The sequence below is a fragment of the Centrocercus urophasianus genome, unplaced genomic scaffold, assembly GCF_019232065.1.
Source record: "Centrocercus urophasianus isolate 14NV4802_14NV808 unplaced genomic scaffold, USGS_Curo_1.0 seq_33, whole genome shotgun sequence".
NCBI classification, from domain to species: Eukaryota; Metazoa; Chordata; class Aves; order Galliformes; family Phasianidae; genus Centrocercus; species Centrocercus urophasianus.
Window position 1 is genome coordinate 8,453,685 of NW_024884900.1, and position 18,113 is coordinate 8,471,797.

Here is an 18,113-nt window from a genome sequence, read left to right on the forward strand (position 1 = left end):
GAAGCAGCGGCCCGGCCCCAGCTCCTCCGGCCCCGCCGAAGCACCTCACTGAAAAAAAAAAACCCAAAAAAAGCAGACAAAAAAGACCAAGCAGAAGACAAAAAAATAAAACAAAATCCCATCCGGCCGCGGGAGGGGCCGCGCCAGCCCGGAGCCGGGCCCTGCGGGACGGAGCTGCGCCCGGAGCTGCGGGACCGCCGGAGCCGCACATGCGTTCCTTTGTCCTGGCGCCCCGCTAGCGCTGCCCGCGCGCTGCCGCTCGGTTCCGGGATCGGCTCAGCGGGGCTCCGCCGCCCCGAGGATGCCCGCCGGGCGGCCCGGCGCTGCCCGCCGGTCCTGAAGGATTAGTTGTGGTTTCGGCGCGGACTCGGCTCTGGATCGGAGTTGCCCGGCGCACACGCGCGCCCCTCCCGCACCGCCATGAGTCCGGGGCCGGCGGCTCCTCTTCGCCCCGCGTCCGCAGGTAACGCCGCGCCGGGGTGGGGGAACGTTGCGTCCGCGAGGTCCTCTGGCAGGGAAACGCTCTTGGGGGTCTCTTTCTTTTTTTCTTTCTTTCTTTTTTTTTTTATTTTTCCTTTCTGCTTAATTATTTATTATCCGTATCGGCAGCTCGGAGCTTGCCGATTTCTTTCGCGCAGCGCTCGTACCGAGGGGTGCCCGCACCGGGGAGGCTCGGGCGGGCAGCGCGGGGCCGTGGGTTGGTTGGGCGGGGGGCGAACGCAGCTCTCGGCTCCCAGCGCACGGAACGTCCCGCTTCGGCCCCGCCGCCCTCCGCGCTCCGCACGGAGATACGGGCGGGCTGCACGGCCGCTTGGAGACGCGGAGGAGATTTTAAATCGGCTTGGCGAGGGCGTTGTGTGTTCCTTCTGCGTTAGTGCCGAGTTTTGTTTTCTTTTTCCGTTCTGTTTCAATTCGCGTGGCTTTGCTTTTTTTTTTTTTTGTTTTGTTTTTGTCCTCTTGCTGGTGTTGTGTAGTGCGAGTGCCTGGGCACAGAAATGGTTGCATCGAGAAGGATGCTGCGCTCGTCCGCTGGCGGAGATCGCCTCTGCTGCTGTAGCATTTGCGCGTAACCCTGATCTCTCTTTCATATTTAAAATAAAACCTAAAAGTAGCGGAAAAGGGCAAAGTTCCGGCTCAGGGTTGGAGCTGCCGAGGCGGCTCGTGGTTGTTCGTACGGTGAGCCCGGCGGTGCGTTTGCTCCAAGTTGCTGCTCCGCTCGGTAACGTGTGGTCAGCAACGCAAAATGGGGTTTGCTCCTGGTCGAGCTTTGTCTGCGGGAGATGATGCCCCTCTGTGTGCGCGCCGGGCCGAGCATCGCCTCCCGATCCGCTCACAAGTGATGCTCACTCGGAGCGCTTTGTGCACCGCGGTTCGTCCGAGAAGTGCCTCTGCCACGTTCCACAGCGATGTTCTCAGCGCTGCGTGCGATAGGAATGGCAGGATTTCTGCGGGAGAATCGGAGCTGAAAAGCAGGCGCTGGGTTTATTGTTGGAGATTGAGGAAAGTTCTTTAAAAATACAGAAATGGTGTCTTTTCTCCTCTCTTTGGTGTTTGGAAAAATGAACTAAATGGGAAACTTAGGGCTTCTTTATGCTGGTTAATTTAAAAACAGTAAAATAAAGTAACACTTGAAACTGTAAAACGGTTTGGTTGTGGGTTTTTGTGGGTTTTTTTTTTTTTCCCAGTTTGTTCTTTTTCTTCTTTCTTCCATGATAGATTTTGTGAAAACAAAGAGTGGTTTGGAGAGTTTCTGCCTTCAGAGAGAGGCTGCATTTAAAAAGGCAACAGCAGATGAAATTCGCTGGGAAGGGTCATTATTCCCCATCAGAGAGCAGGCTGATGGGCACGGTCCTGAAAGCTCTGAGCATGGCTTGGTTTGTTGGACTGATACTGGACTTTGAAGCACACGGCTTTCTGGGGCTCTTCAATTTCTGCGTTATTCACATATTTTTCATTAATTTAAGGAAACTCGTCGCTGGATAATAAATCCATCAGTGGGTAATAAATCCAGTGTTTACAAGGTATTGAATTGGGAAGAGACGCGCCAGCCCAGCTTTGAAATAAGCCAGCAGTCATCTGAAATCTGTCTGGAAGTCTGAAAAAAGAGTACAGCAGGGTTTTTTTGTTTTTTTTTTTTTTAATTTTTTAAAAATTTTTTTGCAGTTAATTGTGGAAATCTTTGACGTTGTTAACTTGAGGGCAGGCAGATCATTGCAGTGCCCTGTTACACTCTGAGCTCTGTCTGCTCATTTATCGCTCGGTGGTTCCACACCCAAGTTGTTGGGCACTGGAGATGCCTCCTATGCGTTGCCTGTCTGGATGGCTCTTCTCTGATTCTCAATTCAGAAATCTATTCCCTTCAACCAGAAATTAAAGCTTGCTTTTCAAACAATGGGTTTTAATTATTTGAGCCAACAGTTTCTATCAGAAGACTGCGGTCTTCCTCGAGTGTTAGGCTTCCCTTGTTGGCATGGTTTTGTTGCTGGGTACCTTCATTTCCGTGTGCTTTCAGAAAGCAGACTGTCTGACAGCGGGGCTCTGTCCGAAATTGAGTTTAGAATTGAGCAGCTCTCTGTTCAGTGAATGTGGGGAGTAGTGTAGGTATGAGGGGTGTGCATGTGTTTGCAGCTGTGTGTGTGCCTTATATCTCAACACAGATGCACAGATGATTTTGGCTTCTGCACTCGGGGTGTCCAAAATCAACATTTGCAGCGTTCCCTTTCCTGTTAAGTTTTTGGAAAGGGGTGCTCAGCATTTTGGTGTGAAACTTAAAAATGCATCATTTCAACAATAGGGCGAAGGACGAGGCAGCACGCTTGCGGAACAGCAGTGGTGGATGAGGTACTGAAGCAGCACTGGGAGGAAAAGCCTTCCCCAATAAAGGTGGCAGATGAGAGATAGAAAGGAACATTGGTTTGAGCACAGCGTGGTGTCAGGAATCAGTTAGTTTGAGGGAGAGAAGCCCTGTGTGGAGATGCACACTGTGCTCAATATGAGGGTGGCTTTTTCAGACCTTACCTAAGAGCAGTGGGTGAGATTACCGAGCCGAGGAATCGGTGCTGCTGTAGAAGTACCAGCAACCGAATGGTTGGTGCGGTTGGAGTCTCCAAAAATACTTAATGAATTTAATTTAGAAACCAGCAATTCTGCCAGTCTCCGAAGCTGGGCTGTATTTCACAAAAATTCTTATCAAAATCCAGATCAGAATGCAGTGCATAATTGCGGTACAAAAATGCAGTTTGTGTGCAGCTGATGCATGGGAGTAAAAATATATATATTATGTATTTTTTGTATTAAATTGAATGTTTCCAAAGGAAATCTCTGCACTGCAGGGCGGCAAAGCACAGCCAAATAGCACCACCTCATGGACGTTCCCTTCGGAGCCCATCAGCTCCTGGCTTTTGTCACCTGATTTGTTTCTCTGAAATATGTACACATCTCCGCGCGTGTCTCACTGTAGCGTCGTTCCTTTGAAATGCATAACTTGAAGGAAACTTAACTTTTTTTTTTTTTTTTTTTTTTTTATTGGTCTTTCAGGCATCTGATGCCAGCTCTGAAAAACTGTTCAACGCTGTTACAAATAAAGGTAAGACTGCAATTCGCATCACCAATGTGTTTTTTCCCCCCCCCCCCCCGATGCGTTTCTTCTTGTGGCAATTTCAATGGGGATGAAATGTGACTTGTCTGGCAGAGATGTTGCAATCAGCTTGTTAGTGCTTTTTATGTTTCTCTCGGTTTCAGACGTGTTCTGTATGCTTGATAATTGCTTTGCTTAAGCAATATAAAATAAAGGCTTTAAATAATGCAGTGCCTGCCAGGTCAGAATTAATTTAAATAACAATATTAGGGAATAGTTTATTTTACAAATGGCTTTAATTTAAGCTCATTTAAATAACTGTAAGAGTTTTCAAAATGTTTTAACTTGATTGTTACTCATCAGCTCCATGATAGACATGGAATTATGAATAGCCAATTTGCACTGCTGACAGTAATAACCAGCCAGCGTTTAGTATTCACAGGATAATAGTCATAAACCATGGCTTGCTGTGCTGTGTGCTTTCTGTAGAGTTAATAAATGATATAGAGGGCCACATTTAAATATTCAGTATCCCATTAATTTCCTCCAAACAGCAATCTAAAGAGAGAGTGGCTAATGATATAACAGTACATTAAGGGAAAACTCGCCCTAAATCAGTGCCAGTGAGCTTCTGTGCAGAGCTTGTCCTGAAGCAGCATTATTAGAAAGGCTGTGGGGATGCATTTATTTATTTATCCCTTTATTTATTGCAGTGTTTGGGGTTTTTTTTGTTTTTTGTTTTTTGCAAAGAGGGCAGAGGGAGCAGCTTCCAGACATGACTTGTGCCTATGTGTGTAATTCAGAGCCTTCAAAATGCATCAGCTCTTTCTGTTTTTCACCCACTGTCCTACTTCTCAATGGCAGTGTGTAATAATTACCCATTAAATGGGGCTGCAAACCCGTAGTGCTTTAACCTGGTGTGCTTCTGGGGACATTTGAGTCAATCTTGCTTAGAAAACGCAGATTTGGTGAATTTGGCGTTCAGGTCTGTTTTGATCACAGTTGGCCAGGTGTGGGTTGGCTCTGTATTGGGTTTGTCATTCCAGTGGGCCGTCGTGGTGTTATTCTATGTGTTTTAATCCCACAACACCATGTAATTGGGGATGAGCCCATGATGCTGAGGTGTGAGGTTCCTGTGCTGATACGTCGTCGCTTTGGGGGTCTGCTGCTGTTGTTGAATCCTATTTAATGGCATCACGGATCCACGTTCCTTGTTTTTTGTGTTCTCCCATCCTTTGGGAGCCCTGTGTTGGATGGATGACCTCGGTGGCCTAACCGGACGATCTCACTTGGCGAGCTGATAGATCCATTTGCTTTAATTGAATGTATGGCTTGCCCTCAGCCCCTCCACCGCCAAACAAATAAATAAGGTTGCACGTTTGGGTGACCCACGCTGCTTGTGACCACATGGGAATTTGGGGCCAGGCGAGGAGGGGCCTTTTGCTCTTCCTGCCCTTCCCAGTTCGGACCCAGCACGTTTCCCACAGCCCGGGTAGTGTTTACTTACCCAGGTTGATTCGTGGCATCTATTTGGTTGTGAGCATCCATGCTTGACAGGGAGCCTTTTCTTCCGAGATACTTTTCTTTGGTGATTTAGTTCCCTTGAAAGGATTAGGATTTCTTTGTGTAGCCTAAAATCAACATAGGCTTTTCTAAGCTTTGCTTGAGAAACCATACACAAATAAGCTTTTTAGTTGATGGTAGATTATTCCTGTGCCCCTTATTTCCATCAAAATGGCGGCTTTCTTTTCTCCTCCTGAGTTTCCCCTTAAAGCCATATGCTAATTCCTGTTGGTAACATGAATGACAAGGGGAGAATCAATTCAAATCCAGGTGCTGCCAAACCAGGCCGACTGGTATTCTCTTTTTATTTTCTTTTTTCTTTTTTTTTTTTTTTTTTCTTTTCCACCGGGAGAAAAGAGATTAAGGGGAAGGAGGGCGGAAAAAGCATCGGGAGCAGTTTTGTTAAAGGGATTAGCATTCAGGCTGCTAAATATCAGGAAAAGAGCCCCCCAGAAGACCCCTGGTTGGGGATAATGTCGCTAATTGCTTGCAGCCAGGTGCAGGGGCTCTCGTCGTGGGGCTGCTGCCTTCCCCCAGACCCTGCCCTGGGGACGGCTGAGGGCTGCCCGGGTTGCTGTCATTTTGATATATTCCAAGTTCAAGTTCTCTCCTTGCAATTCAGCCTGTTTGCTTGGAAGCCAGTTCTTCCCCTCTGCTGTCCGCGGCTGTTTTTGCCAGAAGCAATAAAAGTCGCTCGTCAGAAAGGGTCAGGTTTGCATTGGGTAAATCATGATGAAACCTTCAAAGCTCCTGGCTGGGAGGCCCAGACTGACAAGTGTGCCGTCCCTCCTGTCCGGAGCCGGCCTGCCTGGCATCCCTCAGCTCCCTGTGTTTCACACGTTTTTTTATCTTGCCACCTCTTTTTTTTTTTTTTTTTTCCTTCAGAATTCTTTACAGCAGAATTTACAGAACCGGTGTATTCACAAAGTGGGTAACAATCCTGAAGCGTTGCAGGTTTCTGCCATTCAGTTGTAGACTCGGGGCTAGCGATGAGGTGGAGCTCAAGGTGTGTGGGATTGTTATGGGCGTGTAATGGGAACTAATCCCTTCCAGAAACAGAAACAGTAATAATTAAAAAATCCAGGACAAAGTTAATATTCCCTCCCTAGACCTTCTTTGATGAAGGGTGGGAAACCCATCAAAGAGAAGTCTCCTGACATCCACTTCGGAGCTAGCTGCCCTTAGAGCTCAGTGGGAAAATGAGATTTCTGAGTTTTGGGATGCTCCATGGGCATTGAGGCCCCTTCAGGGCTGGGGTTTGTGTGCAGCACAGTGGTGCTGTGTTTGGGAGGGCAGCCACCAGCTCTTTGCTGCCAGTGCTCTCTGAGGTTCCCAGACCTGCACTGGGTCTGAAGCGGAGCTGGGGACTAGAGAGGGATGTGGCTTTGTCCCCAGGGCAGCAACTGCTGTGGCTGCTGCTGAAATGAGCAGTCCCTGGTTGCGAGCCTGAGCAGGAGCTTGTTATGTTGCAGAGCTTGAAATTATCTAAGAAAATGATTCCCAGTGAGATCTGGTGGCTGTGCTGGGAGGTAAGCACCCTATAATCTCTGCATGGAGGAGGAATGGAAGAGTAGCACATCACTCGTCTGCAGCAGCCCTCCATCCCCCGCACTGTGCAGTCTGTGCCTTCCAGCTTCAGAAATGCTACTTGGAGTCTTTGGAAGAACATAACTTCTCTCGCTGTCTGAGAATGTCAACCTTAACGCTGTTAATCCTGGCCAAAATACAGGCTTTTGTTCGTGAATTTTTGTAGCGTGACTTTCCAGCATAATTAAATTCCATTATCTTTTAATAATTTAAACAGACACATCTGAAGATGTAGAACAGGCAGCTCCTACTACTGCTGCGTATTTAATTTATGTTAAGTCCCTCCTACATACCCTTGGAAAACAGCTTTTCCTGGAGGGAGAAATGAGTCCCAAAGTGATGAAGTTTCATTTGTGCTGTATATTGAAGTTTGCCTTTGATCAGGAACACAATTGGGCCGTTACAGCTTTTTATGTTCAAATTGTTTACAGGATGTTCATGTAAACTTTATGAATCCTTCTGCTTCGCGGCACCACCAGCTGTCAGGGAAATATTTATATTCTCAGCTGGAGGTAGATCAAGGCGTCTGGGTTACTAGTCCTCACTGGTGGCTGCAATACTACCCGGATCAAGGCCTGGCTTTTAGGTGGTTCTGCAGCAATATCCTCCCCTGGAAAAACAGACGGATTGTTTTTTTTTCCCCTCGTCTTTTTTTGGTGAATCATTTCTTGAGGATCTTTTACAACATCTGTTTCTGTAAACAAGCAGGGAGCTGAGGCTGGCATGTGCTGCTCCTTGTTGGTTCAGTCCGCAGGAGGTTCTCGGCTGTGGAGGAGTGTTCACCCTCAGCCAGCCGATCCCACAGCAGCCCGTTGGGAATCCAGCTGGGTCTGCTGCTGCACAGACAGCACAGTGCTGCAGGAACGCCACCACTGTGCCGGCGCACTGACTGCTGCTTCCTTCCTCCTTTCCAGGAGCACGCAGGAACCTTCTTAGCATCCCGACTCACGTGGTGTGCATCCTCAGCTTCTGACTTCTTGGGGGCTGCTGCATCTTCTCACTGAATGGCTTAATCCCAGACTGTATTTAGGGCTCTGGACCGGTGCCAGTGCAGTGGAAGCCCACACGTTGCTCGGCAGACCTCAGGGACTGCGGAGTCTTTGGCACAGTCCCATAGGCTTCTCTTTTTGTGGGTGTTGCGATGGCTGCCCTCCCAAAATGATGCCCTGATGTGGTGTGTCCTTGCATTCCAGTGGAGGCTGTGCTGGTGGCTTGGGATTGCTCAGTTACCCTGTTTTTTGGGTTTCAGATGGCTTCTCGGTATTTTCCATGTGAAAGCTGAGTGTCTCATTAGCAAGCTCTGTGCAAAGCCTCCTGTTTGGAGGACCTGAGATTTCTTGTACCAGCGAGTTAGATTAGAAGAAATGTTGCATCGCTTCACTGTAGCTTGCAAGTCAGGCAGACAAAAGTCGATGCCTGCCTTGAGACAGTCCTTTGTTCTAGTGCACAAAAGAGCAAGGCAGTTATTTCTGTTCCACGAAGGCTTTATCTGAGCGAGGAATTTGTTGCATAACTCCGCTTACGGCTGCATCTCCTGTGCACAAACCGCTCCTGCCCATCAGTGCACTTTCTGTGCCCTCCCCTTCACCTGCTGCAGGGGTTCTGGCTGCGATGTGGCAGTCAGGTGGGGCGGCCTGTGCTGTGGGATGTAAGGGCAGTTCTGCAGGAAAAGGTCCCTGTAGTGTGATGAACACAGTGTGCCCACAAGGACAGTGAAAGAGGGAGAGAACCTCTTTCACAGCCTTTCTGATTCTTAAAGCTTAGAGCTTGTGGTATTACAATACAGGAATCTTCCAAGGCTTCTAAATTAATCATAGAGAACTAAACTGAACCATAAAATAACCAGACTGTGGGCTTGGGTGTCTCTTAACCAAAATAACTGAAAGAGGCAGTTGACAGCGGTGTTCTGGGAAACTTCAACCACTTGAACTTGTATCAAGTATGCTTCGGTCTCAGGTGGTGATTGTATTCCTTTAAGTTCTTTTCAAGCTGTTGGTTTTAGCAAAGTCAAATGATTCCAGTGTCAGCAAAATGACAATATTTACTAACGCATAATTGTGTCTATTCTGGAGAAAGTATTTGTTTTACAGATTAAACTGTATTTGATTTTCTTGGAAAAGGCTTATCGGCTTTGGGCTGCAAAATAACTAGTGGTAATCAATTCAAAATAAGGTGGAAAACTTCTTAAGGATAGGAGTAGCTTGCTGGTGAGGCTCCTGCTTGACATACCTCCAGATGAGTGGGGTCCAGGCTGGAGCCTGGTGTGAGGTTTTGTCGATGGGCATCCTGCAGACCTCCCGTATCTGGCCTGCTGCTAGTCTCTCCCCTGTAATAAAATGTTGTTTTCTCTCAAAATGTATGTTTATTTAACTAAGTCTCTTTTTGCTTCACAATCTGGATTCCATTCAGTCAGTTACCACTCCAATTAACTAACAATTATTTAACATTAACAGTAATTACAGACGCCAGTTAAGCGCCTACAGATGTCAACTGTTAGCTTTGTACCTAATCACTCAATGAAATGGAGAAAGTTCAACAAACATCAATTAGCCAAGCAATTAGGATGAGGTAGGAAAGAGCATGTTATCGTGTGTGAGCTGATTCAATTTAGTTTATTTTGTCGGTAAAACACACACACACAGACAAGCAGCAGTAAGTCGCTGAGATTAGATAAAGCTGTATTGTTTTGCTGTTTATACAAGGCTTTTCCCCTCCTCTTCTTTCCTGTACGAAACTTCAATGTGCTTTGCCAGGCATCTGTTATCTTATCGAACGCATTGTGTTTCAATTGGAGAAGCACAGCAGCGTGGCTTTCTGCAGAGGCACAGACATCGGTTCAGATGCAGCTGCCCCAGCAGTGCTGTGCCTGCAGCCCAGCTGCTCCCGGCCTCGCTGCCCCTGCTGCCCAGCCTGCTGACACAGCGCCTGCGTGGGCTCCGATAACACCCAGCAGCATTAATTGGTTCCTCCACCTCTCTTATCTACGAGTTGGATGTTGATAAGTGCTTGCCTCAGTTACCAGAGCAAGGGTAGGAAGCAGCCATAAATTAGTGCTGCTTTCCGAAAAGATGGTTCATCTCTGTCTGTCATCTCAAGTGTGTTGCAAGCCTCTCGAGGTCTTCTGAAGACCTGTGCGGGAGGTGCTTGGTGTGCACTGCACATGGGGGTGTAGGGCTGTGCTGCTGAACCTCTGCCCGCCTGTCTGTGGGCTCTGATGTCTCCTCACTAGCACCGTGTCACACCCCGTTGTCAGAATGTCTCCCATCCAAATGCAGCTAATTTAAAAAAGAAAAGCTCTCCAAAGCATCTCACATCCTACAGCCATGCATCAGTCTTGCCACTCGATGCCAGTAGGAGCTTTTATGGGGACCGACATATGAATTGTGCTTTTTTTTCTCCTTGCTTTTTTTCACGTTGAAGTCTTCATAGCTGCTTCAAAAATGAGAGCAAGCAGACCTTTCTCTTCCCATTTTCAACAGTCCCCCAAACAAGAGCGCCTTCATCGCAGCGCCGACATGCTTTAAATGTTTCTCCACGTAAAATGATCCCACAAAGTATGATATTATTTTATCGTGCAGACTGCCCACAGGAGTCAATGGAGCTCTTTGAATTAGTCATTGTTTTTCAGAGTGTGGGAACAGGCGTGGAAAACCACAGGCAAATCTCTGCCTTGCTTTCCCAAGTCTCAGCTGTTTTTTCTGTTTTCTTTTTAGAGAAACACACACACGCAGTCTGAACATGTGAAGAAACCCCTCAACGTGTGACTTAAGTGCAATAATATTTGTCTGAGTAGGCAGAAAGACCAAAATAAAGCTTCCAAGTGGGAACTGCCGTGCTTGTTGCAGCAGCAATGGATACCTTGCAAAGGATGGCACATTAAACTGGGGACTTTTACCTTCCTAATGGTTCAGCAAGTGCTGCTCCAAGCAAAGAGGAAGGGCTCCCGCCTTTCTCAAGATGCCGAGAGGGCTGGAAGAGGGCATTTATAGTTTCATGGAGCAGAATAAACAGAGCCTGATTTGTCCTCACTTAGAAGTTCAGCGCTGTGCTTGGTCGCTTGACTGACTTTAAACACTTGTTACCACTGAGCGTTTACATAAGTGCTTTGCTGGATGAGGGCCACAGAAGTAAATCCCATGACACCCTGGAGACATTAAGCCGCCCACAAATCACTCTTATTTCTTTTTTTATTCTTTTTTTTTTCCCAGTGCTTATATGTATGTGCCCGGGGATCCTCACATCCCATTCCCTGTCCCCATCAGGTCCTGCTCTTGTCCCCAGCTCACTGCTGCACTGGTGTTTTTGGGGTCCAGCAGGTGGGTTCATTGGCTCATCAGAAACCAACTGCAGCAAGCAGAGAGCGATGGTTTCATGTTGGGTTGTGTGAGTGAGGGGCACAGTGCTGCTGGGCAGGTGTGATGGAAGGGGCAGCGCCGTGCTGGAGAGAGGTGACAGCTTCAGCCATGGATCCTTTGCTGCTGATGGAATTATTTAGAGTAACGTAACTGATTGCCAGGCTGAATTTGACTAGTGCCAGTCTGTATGAGTGCCAGGAGCATGCTGAGCAATGCTTCGAGCAGTGAGTGTGCTTCTGAAAGGGGGTTACACAGCATCCAGCAAGCTGTTTAAAAAAGCCAGCTTAAATGTATACTTTAAAAGTTGCAAACAGAAGAGCAGAGCAGATAAACTTGACTTAAGTGCCTTTTAGACCAGTTAATGGCCTTGACTTACAGATGCCAGGAAAGTAAGAACAAGCTGTGTGTTTTTTTTCCTGCTGTACTTGACCAAAATTGTTTTCCTAGAATATCTTTCCTAGGCCATGTGCCTTCTGCCTAAATCCTGCTCACAGCCCAAGGAGCTCCCCAAGCCCACAGTTGTCCAGAGCTGCCCAAGAGCCGTTGCAGTGTGAGCTTTCCTCTCCAGCCTTCTGTGGTACATTGTGGCTGGGTCACCACTGTGCTCCCCAGTTCCTTTATGGCTTTGTGCAAAACCTTTGTGGTGTGGGCCTGCAGGGCCAGGGCTGTCTGGACAGTGCTCTGTCTGTGCCATTGCTGCTGCTTTTGGATGGGAGAGAGGGCTGAGGTACAGCACTGCTGAGCTCCCACAGCCATTTGATATCATTTCCAAGTATTTCAAATCAGTGGGCACTTCTGAAAATTGGAGCCAAAGTAATTTGAGCAGCTTGTAATGGGAAGCAGCTGCTGCAGAGCAAGTTGTGTCCTAAGAAAAACGGCTTTATGGAAATAGGTCTGCTGAGTAATAAAGCCACAAATTAATACTTAGTTCATTTACTAGGTTGTTAGTCCCATAAGCACTTAAACGGCATTTGTTAAAAGAAACAGCATTATGAAAACCTAACGCAGATGAGCAAAACCCTCAGTCTGACTTCTGCTTGCTGGTTTTTGTCACTGGCTGTTCTTACATCGCAGCCTCCGCAGGTTTCGGCCGGTGTGGCTGCTGCATGGGTGTAGCAGGATTCGGTTCTTCCAGGCAGAGAAATTGCACCATTTTGTTCTGTCCTGTGGTAGCAGCTTTATTTTTTTCCCCTCTGGTTTGTATTTCTGAGATTAGCAATTACCAGAATGTGACTTTGGCAGTTCCTTAATGATGGACACAACCCGCTGTCTCTGGGAGGAGGGGTGAGGAGCTCTGCCAGTGGTCCAACGTTGTGAGTCTCAGCCTCAGCTCCACAGCTTCCAAAGTTTACCAAACAGCTCTGCTTGGCACGTTGGGTCAGTGCAGGGGGAGCGATGCTTTTAAGAGAATGGATCTCCCAAGGTGAACATTGGGTGCTTGGTTGTGGAGAGCAGTGAGACACCTCAGGCTTTGCAAAATGGAAAGTGTGACGAGGAATACCGAATTTCTGATACCTTTGAGAACAATCTGATACGTTCTTTTCCCTTGACTTTGACCTCATCTGAACCCACGCAGCTGCACATGCTCTTGATACTCTTCCAGAAGCCTGAACCAGTCTACTTGAGTGCACTGGGAGAAATGGGATGGACTCCTGGATTCTCACCTCTTTGTCCAGAGAGATGGAGGAATAATCTTGGTCTTCTGTTTGGTCTTTAATTCATTACCAGCTCTGCAGTGAGGTGTTTCTAACCTCCAGTCCAGTGAGTGTTGATTTTCAGGTTGCTGTATGAATACCCAGCCTTCATTTTCTTTGGGAGCTGGGGTTGCTGTGTGGACAGAAAGTGACGAGCTGTTAGCGCTTCAGGCAGAGCAGCGTGGAAGCGTAGGGCTGACCAGGTTCTCCTGCACCCAGCTCATGAGAGAAGCAATACTAGCCATCACAGAACACCAGGTGTATCTCTTTCACCACACCAAAAGGAATCCTGAGGTTCCATCAGACATACCTAAAGCAGGCCACTCTAGATAACATGTTCTGAAGACCATGGTTCTTGACTGACTGACTGACTCGTTATAATGCAGTTTGTATTTGGGCAGTCGCATCTGGTTGCAGCAGGGATCAACAACCCCTGGAGCAAACAAGCAGTGTGGGCGTTGTTGCAGATGTCTTACAGCTTTTCTCCATGCTGTAGTTACATTTCCTACCTAAAAATGGGCTGTTGGACCCCTGTTGTGTTTCCATATGGTTTCTTCTTCCATATCTGCTCTCCATACCTGTATGCCAACTCTCAAATCTTAAATGAGAAGTCTTTGGTCCATCTTTTGTCTCGTTTGCACATCCCCTACCTTATGGAAACCAGGTCCAAGGCTGGGACTTGCGGGAATCGCTGTAATACAATTAACATATGATAATAATCATCTGGCAAGCTGTTACACTTCTCTGCAAAGGGCTGGGTAATAAGCGGGACAAGTCTGTACAGCTTTTGAATTAATAAAAAATTAAGTTTGTTGGGAAAGCAGCATGTAGTAAATTAGCACCTTGCGTAAATAGTTAGCTGACAACTTCAAGGGAGGGTGGCATGTTAATAGTTAAGCTGCTTTGCTTTGTCTGCACATGCCCTGTCCGGCATCTCATCGCATTCAAGCAACCTAATTGCCATCCAGCCTTTCAACAGCACATCATCTTAGCACCTCGCTGCCAAGACAGTTACTCACCTAAAGGCCTCATTATGTTTTGCCAGTGCATCGTGGGCCAAAAATAACTCGACAGTCTCTGCTCAGTACCCAGGTCTGCAAGTGACAAACAAATAATTGGGTGAAGTGAACCCTCAGCACGGTGCAGCTGACACAGAGCCCTGTGTGCTGAGCCCCTAACAACAGCACTGCTCTGAGCAGCTCGTGTCACTGCACGTCTCTGGGCAGTGACAGCTCTGGACGTGGCACTACAGCTGCGTCAGATGCTCTGCAAACTGTGCCAAGGTGCTGTCATTGTCCTGCAGGTAAATGGCTGATGTCTGAGAACAAAGGTCTAATGAGAGAATTAAAAAGAGTAAAATCACGCACACTGCTGTCAGCTGAGAGGGCTTATGGGTGGGCCAGGAAGCAATCCATCTTCCCCTTTTCATTTGATCTTATAATTAATTAAATGTTGATTGCTGCGAGTGGCTGTGCGTACTTAAAAATTAGATTAGCCAGTAAATTGTCTCTAATGATGGTTTTTATTGCTCTGGTAGTTTACAAAAACCCAATGGACGCACTCCTTTCTTCAGAACCCAATGGTGCAGCCCGAGAGCATGGAGATGGGTGGCACTGAGGTCCCAGGAGCACAGCTAGGGCTGGAACAGGGGTGCAGCCGCATACACACAGGTGGCTCCCAGAGCTCAGCACAGGATTAGGACTTTCCTGCTGAGATCCCCGTGCTCGCTCTGTAGGCATAGTCAATGCCAGCAGATGGATGTCAAGGCAGAGGAGGAAGGAACATTGCAGCAGTGCTGGAAGTTGTTCAGAAAGATGCAAACACAGCCAGTGAGCGTTGTTATGACAAGGAATCTGCAGCATTTTCCTGCAGGATTTGATAATTCTTTTGCAGTTACAAGTAGGAGTGGCACAAAACCTTGCAGACGGATAGCTAAGCGAACTTCAAAGCTTAAAAGAGCAGTCTAATTTGTAGGGAAAAGTTTGCTTTCATAATTAATGTGTCTTCGTTGTTTACTCTGTTGTGTAGATGTGGATAAATAATTTGCAAATGAAAACAACTAGCAGGCAAAGAATGTGATTGCATCTTTGAGCTGGTTCCTCAGAGGAACGATAAGCAGATTCTGGCCGTTTTCTTTGGAAATAGAGGTGTTGCTTGCTTTCCTCTGGCTTAACATGGAATGGTTTGTAGCCATGTCTACATGTTCTCTCTAAACTTTGTCCTTTGGAGATAGGATGAATATATTCTGTCGGGCTACGTTTTTAAGACATAAAAAGCACGCAGATAACTTGCTGTGACAGGCAGAAGCTAAATGATTTCACTCCATCTCTAGCAGCTCCAACTTTTTTAAGAAAGAAAGAAGTTGCTTACGCTTGACTTACCTTTCCCCCAGAGGAGCAGATGCGAGCTGCAGCCATCACACGCTTCTTGCCATGCTCCATGCGGGCTCTGCTCTCATCGCAGCAGCGGCTTCAGCGGAGGCTGTATGGTGTGCAGAGGCCCTTGGGTTGCTCAGCAGCGAGCACCACAGGGTAACAACTCATGTCATGTTGTGAAGAAACTTTGGAACTAGAAGCAGGGTAAGAGAAGAGCTCAGAAAGCGTGGTTTATCATGCATGTGAGGTTTGGGACAAGGAAGCCCACTGGGGTGTTAGTGTTGGAGCCACCCTGCAGCCTTCTGGTGCTAAAGATGTTGGTAAGAACAGCACAGGATGAAGGACAAGCAAGATGCTTGGAAGCATTGAAAGAACAATGCAGATAAACAGTCACCATTGGGTTAGAGGAGAACTCTTTGGTGCAGGACGAGGTGTCCCTCAGAGCTTCAGGGGTTTGTGCCCCATGGATGACAGGGGAGCGCAGATCTGTGCAGTTCCTCAGCATGAGCCCTCCTGAGAGTGCTGTGCTTTGCTTCGTTGGCTTTTTTGATTCGGTGTGGACGTGTTCTTGCCAAATTTAGAATCCTGAGAGACGTGTGTTCATGGTTTGGTCCAAGCTACCTTTCGCCAATTTAATGCTCTGCAATTACGTTTGTAATTCATGCTGTACAAAGCACACTGCTGCTCTCATCCCTTTGAGCAAACATGAGGATGGCAGAGGCACTGGGTGTGACACAGGTGGAAAAGTTGGCACGTGGGGACCAGAGTTTGCTTTTGGCTTCACTTGAGCAGCTTGGAGTAACGTGGTTGAAATGGTCTTTTGTGGATTTGGGGAGGTGGGGCCTGGCCGAACCCCATGGTAACATCTCAGGTCCCATTTTCTCACATACAGGAGCTGTAGATGCAGGCAGCTCTTGGACAGCAGCGGTTAGCTTGCAGGACAGAAGGTTTTACAATTAGGTGCTATTAACATCGTTTTACTTAAAAGGCAAACCACAATTACAGAGCAATGTTGTTTTTTTTTCTTCCCGAAACATTAGCAGGAATGTAGTTTCAAATGCATGTATCTGTGTATGTGTGTTTTTAATAATGCTCTCTCATTTAACACGGTACCTCGCCAAAAATGAAATCATTAATGAACTCCACAGGGCACTTATGCAGATCCAAGGCTGCTCATTATATCTATTTTTAAGCACATTGCTGTGTTGATGGTGCAGGGCATTTGTTGAAACCTGTAGGGTAGAACTTGTAATTTTGTTTGCTAACACTTGCAAAAGATTACAAATGTGATCGGAGGCCCTTGAAGTCAAGGGGAGCTATGGGATCGTTAGCACAGGAATGAGCACGTGTTGTCCTACCTGGAGCACGTCTCCTGCGTTGGCATGCTCAGTATTCCTCAGGAAAGATGCTTTCAGAGGAACCAGTGTTGGCATTTTGTTAGGGATCACCTCTGCTTCTTGCGCAGCTGCACTACAGATGTACAGACTTCCCCAGCTCAAGCAATTGGAACAAAGGGTCATTGGGACCAAAAGCAAGCACAGTTTGTTGGTGCACCAAGGTGCAGCGGGATGCAGACGTGCACAGATTATGCTGTACGCCTGCAGAAGCCAGGGAGGTGTTGGGTTTGCTGCTGGCGTTCGGGGCTCAGCAAGTATTTAATGGGTTTTGCTGAGACATGCTCCTGATTGTAAAGTGGTTCTGGAGCTGACAGACTTTGCTCGAGGCAAATTCTTTTCATTAAAAAAGGATTTAACTAATTAGGCCCGACTGCCGACTGACAGGTTAATTGATAAGGGAAGTGGGCCCAGTAACCCGGAGGTGAGATTATGCGGGGACTTCAAATCTTTCTGCTCTCTGATAAAAGTTGGTCTTCCAGCAGAATGTCAGGAATCGCGCTGGCTTTTTACAGGGTGCCGTGCCTGAAGAACTGCAGTTTTCCAAAATTCATTTTTCATAGTAGAGGTCAGATCCGAAATGTGCTCTGAGATGGGGCTCATTAAAGCCAAAAGGGCTGCCAGGCACCTTGTGTGGCACTTTTTCATTTCTTTAATTACCTAACGCACTACTTAACACGCCTTACTTTTAATTGTTGGATTAAGTAATCACTTAGCCCTATAAATATTAGTTCTGGAACAACTTCTTAGTTAACGATTTGCCTTTTAAAATGGGAAGGAGCAGGGGAATATGTTTACTGGTGGCAGTGTGGAGAGCATGGCAGGCAAAAGGCAGGCGTGGGTGTTCAGCATGTTGTGTTCTGTGCAGCTGATCGCTTGCATGTGGGCTTAAACCTCATTTGTTTTCCTGTGAGCACTCAGGAGGGCTGTGGCCATGTGAAGGGACTGGGGATGGGGCTGGAACCTCTGCTGCTGTAAAAATAGGAGTATAGGTTAAACCTGCTTTTTGGCAGTGTTTCTAAGGAAAATCAGTAGTGTGTGTATATGTATTTATTTCCTGGTAAGCTGAGAGCAGCATGTCACTTGTTAGATACAAAGGAAGGAACTTCAGCTGGTAGAAATGGAGTGATTTACTCTTGCTAAGAATAACTGTAAGTAGAAGTTTTGGGGGATGAGCCTTAAGGATTTATAATAAGGGTTATTTCCATTGGTGTGCTAATACCTTGCTGAGATGTTTCTGTTCCAGGCCTTTCCTCTTGGACAGGATTAGCTGCATGGGTTGAATGTATTAGTATAATCAACTCTTCTGTGGTGTCAAAACATAGTAAGTCAATGCTATCATAAAGTCTAAACCCACCTTGTTTTCCTTTCTCTTCCTCCTGTGCTCCATCTAAAATAAATAACTGAAAATAGCTGAATGAATATAATCCATTTCTCCAAAGGAAGAAAAATAATTGCCTTCAGACTTCTAACTTCCCTGCCAAATTGCATCCTGATGTGAATTGCAATGGACAAATTATAATCCTTTGAGACAAGGGAGGAAATGATGGAGTCTGTAAGTGACCCTT

The 18,113-nt window shown here is 46.9% G+C and overlaps 1 long non-coding RNA gene across 1 annotated transcript in view; it reads left to right on the forward strand.

The window, feature by feature from the left end:
• The first annotated feature begins 407 nt into the window (after positions 1 to 407).
• Positions 408 to 18,113, forward strand: part of LOC122166462 — a 42,283-nt gene continuing 24,577 nt past the window's right edge. The window contains exons 1-2 of the long non-coding RNA XR_006170814.1: positions 408 to 463; positions 3,538 to 3,586. This is a non-coding gene — a long non-coding RNA (uncharacterized LOC122166462). The remainder of the gene's footprint in view (positions 464 to 3,537; positions 3,587 to 18,113) is intronic.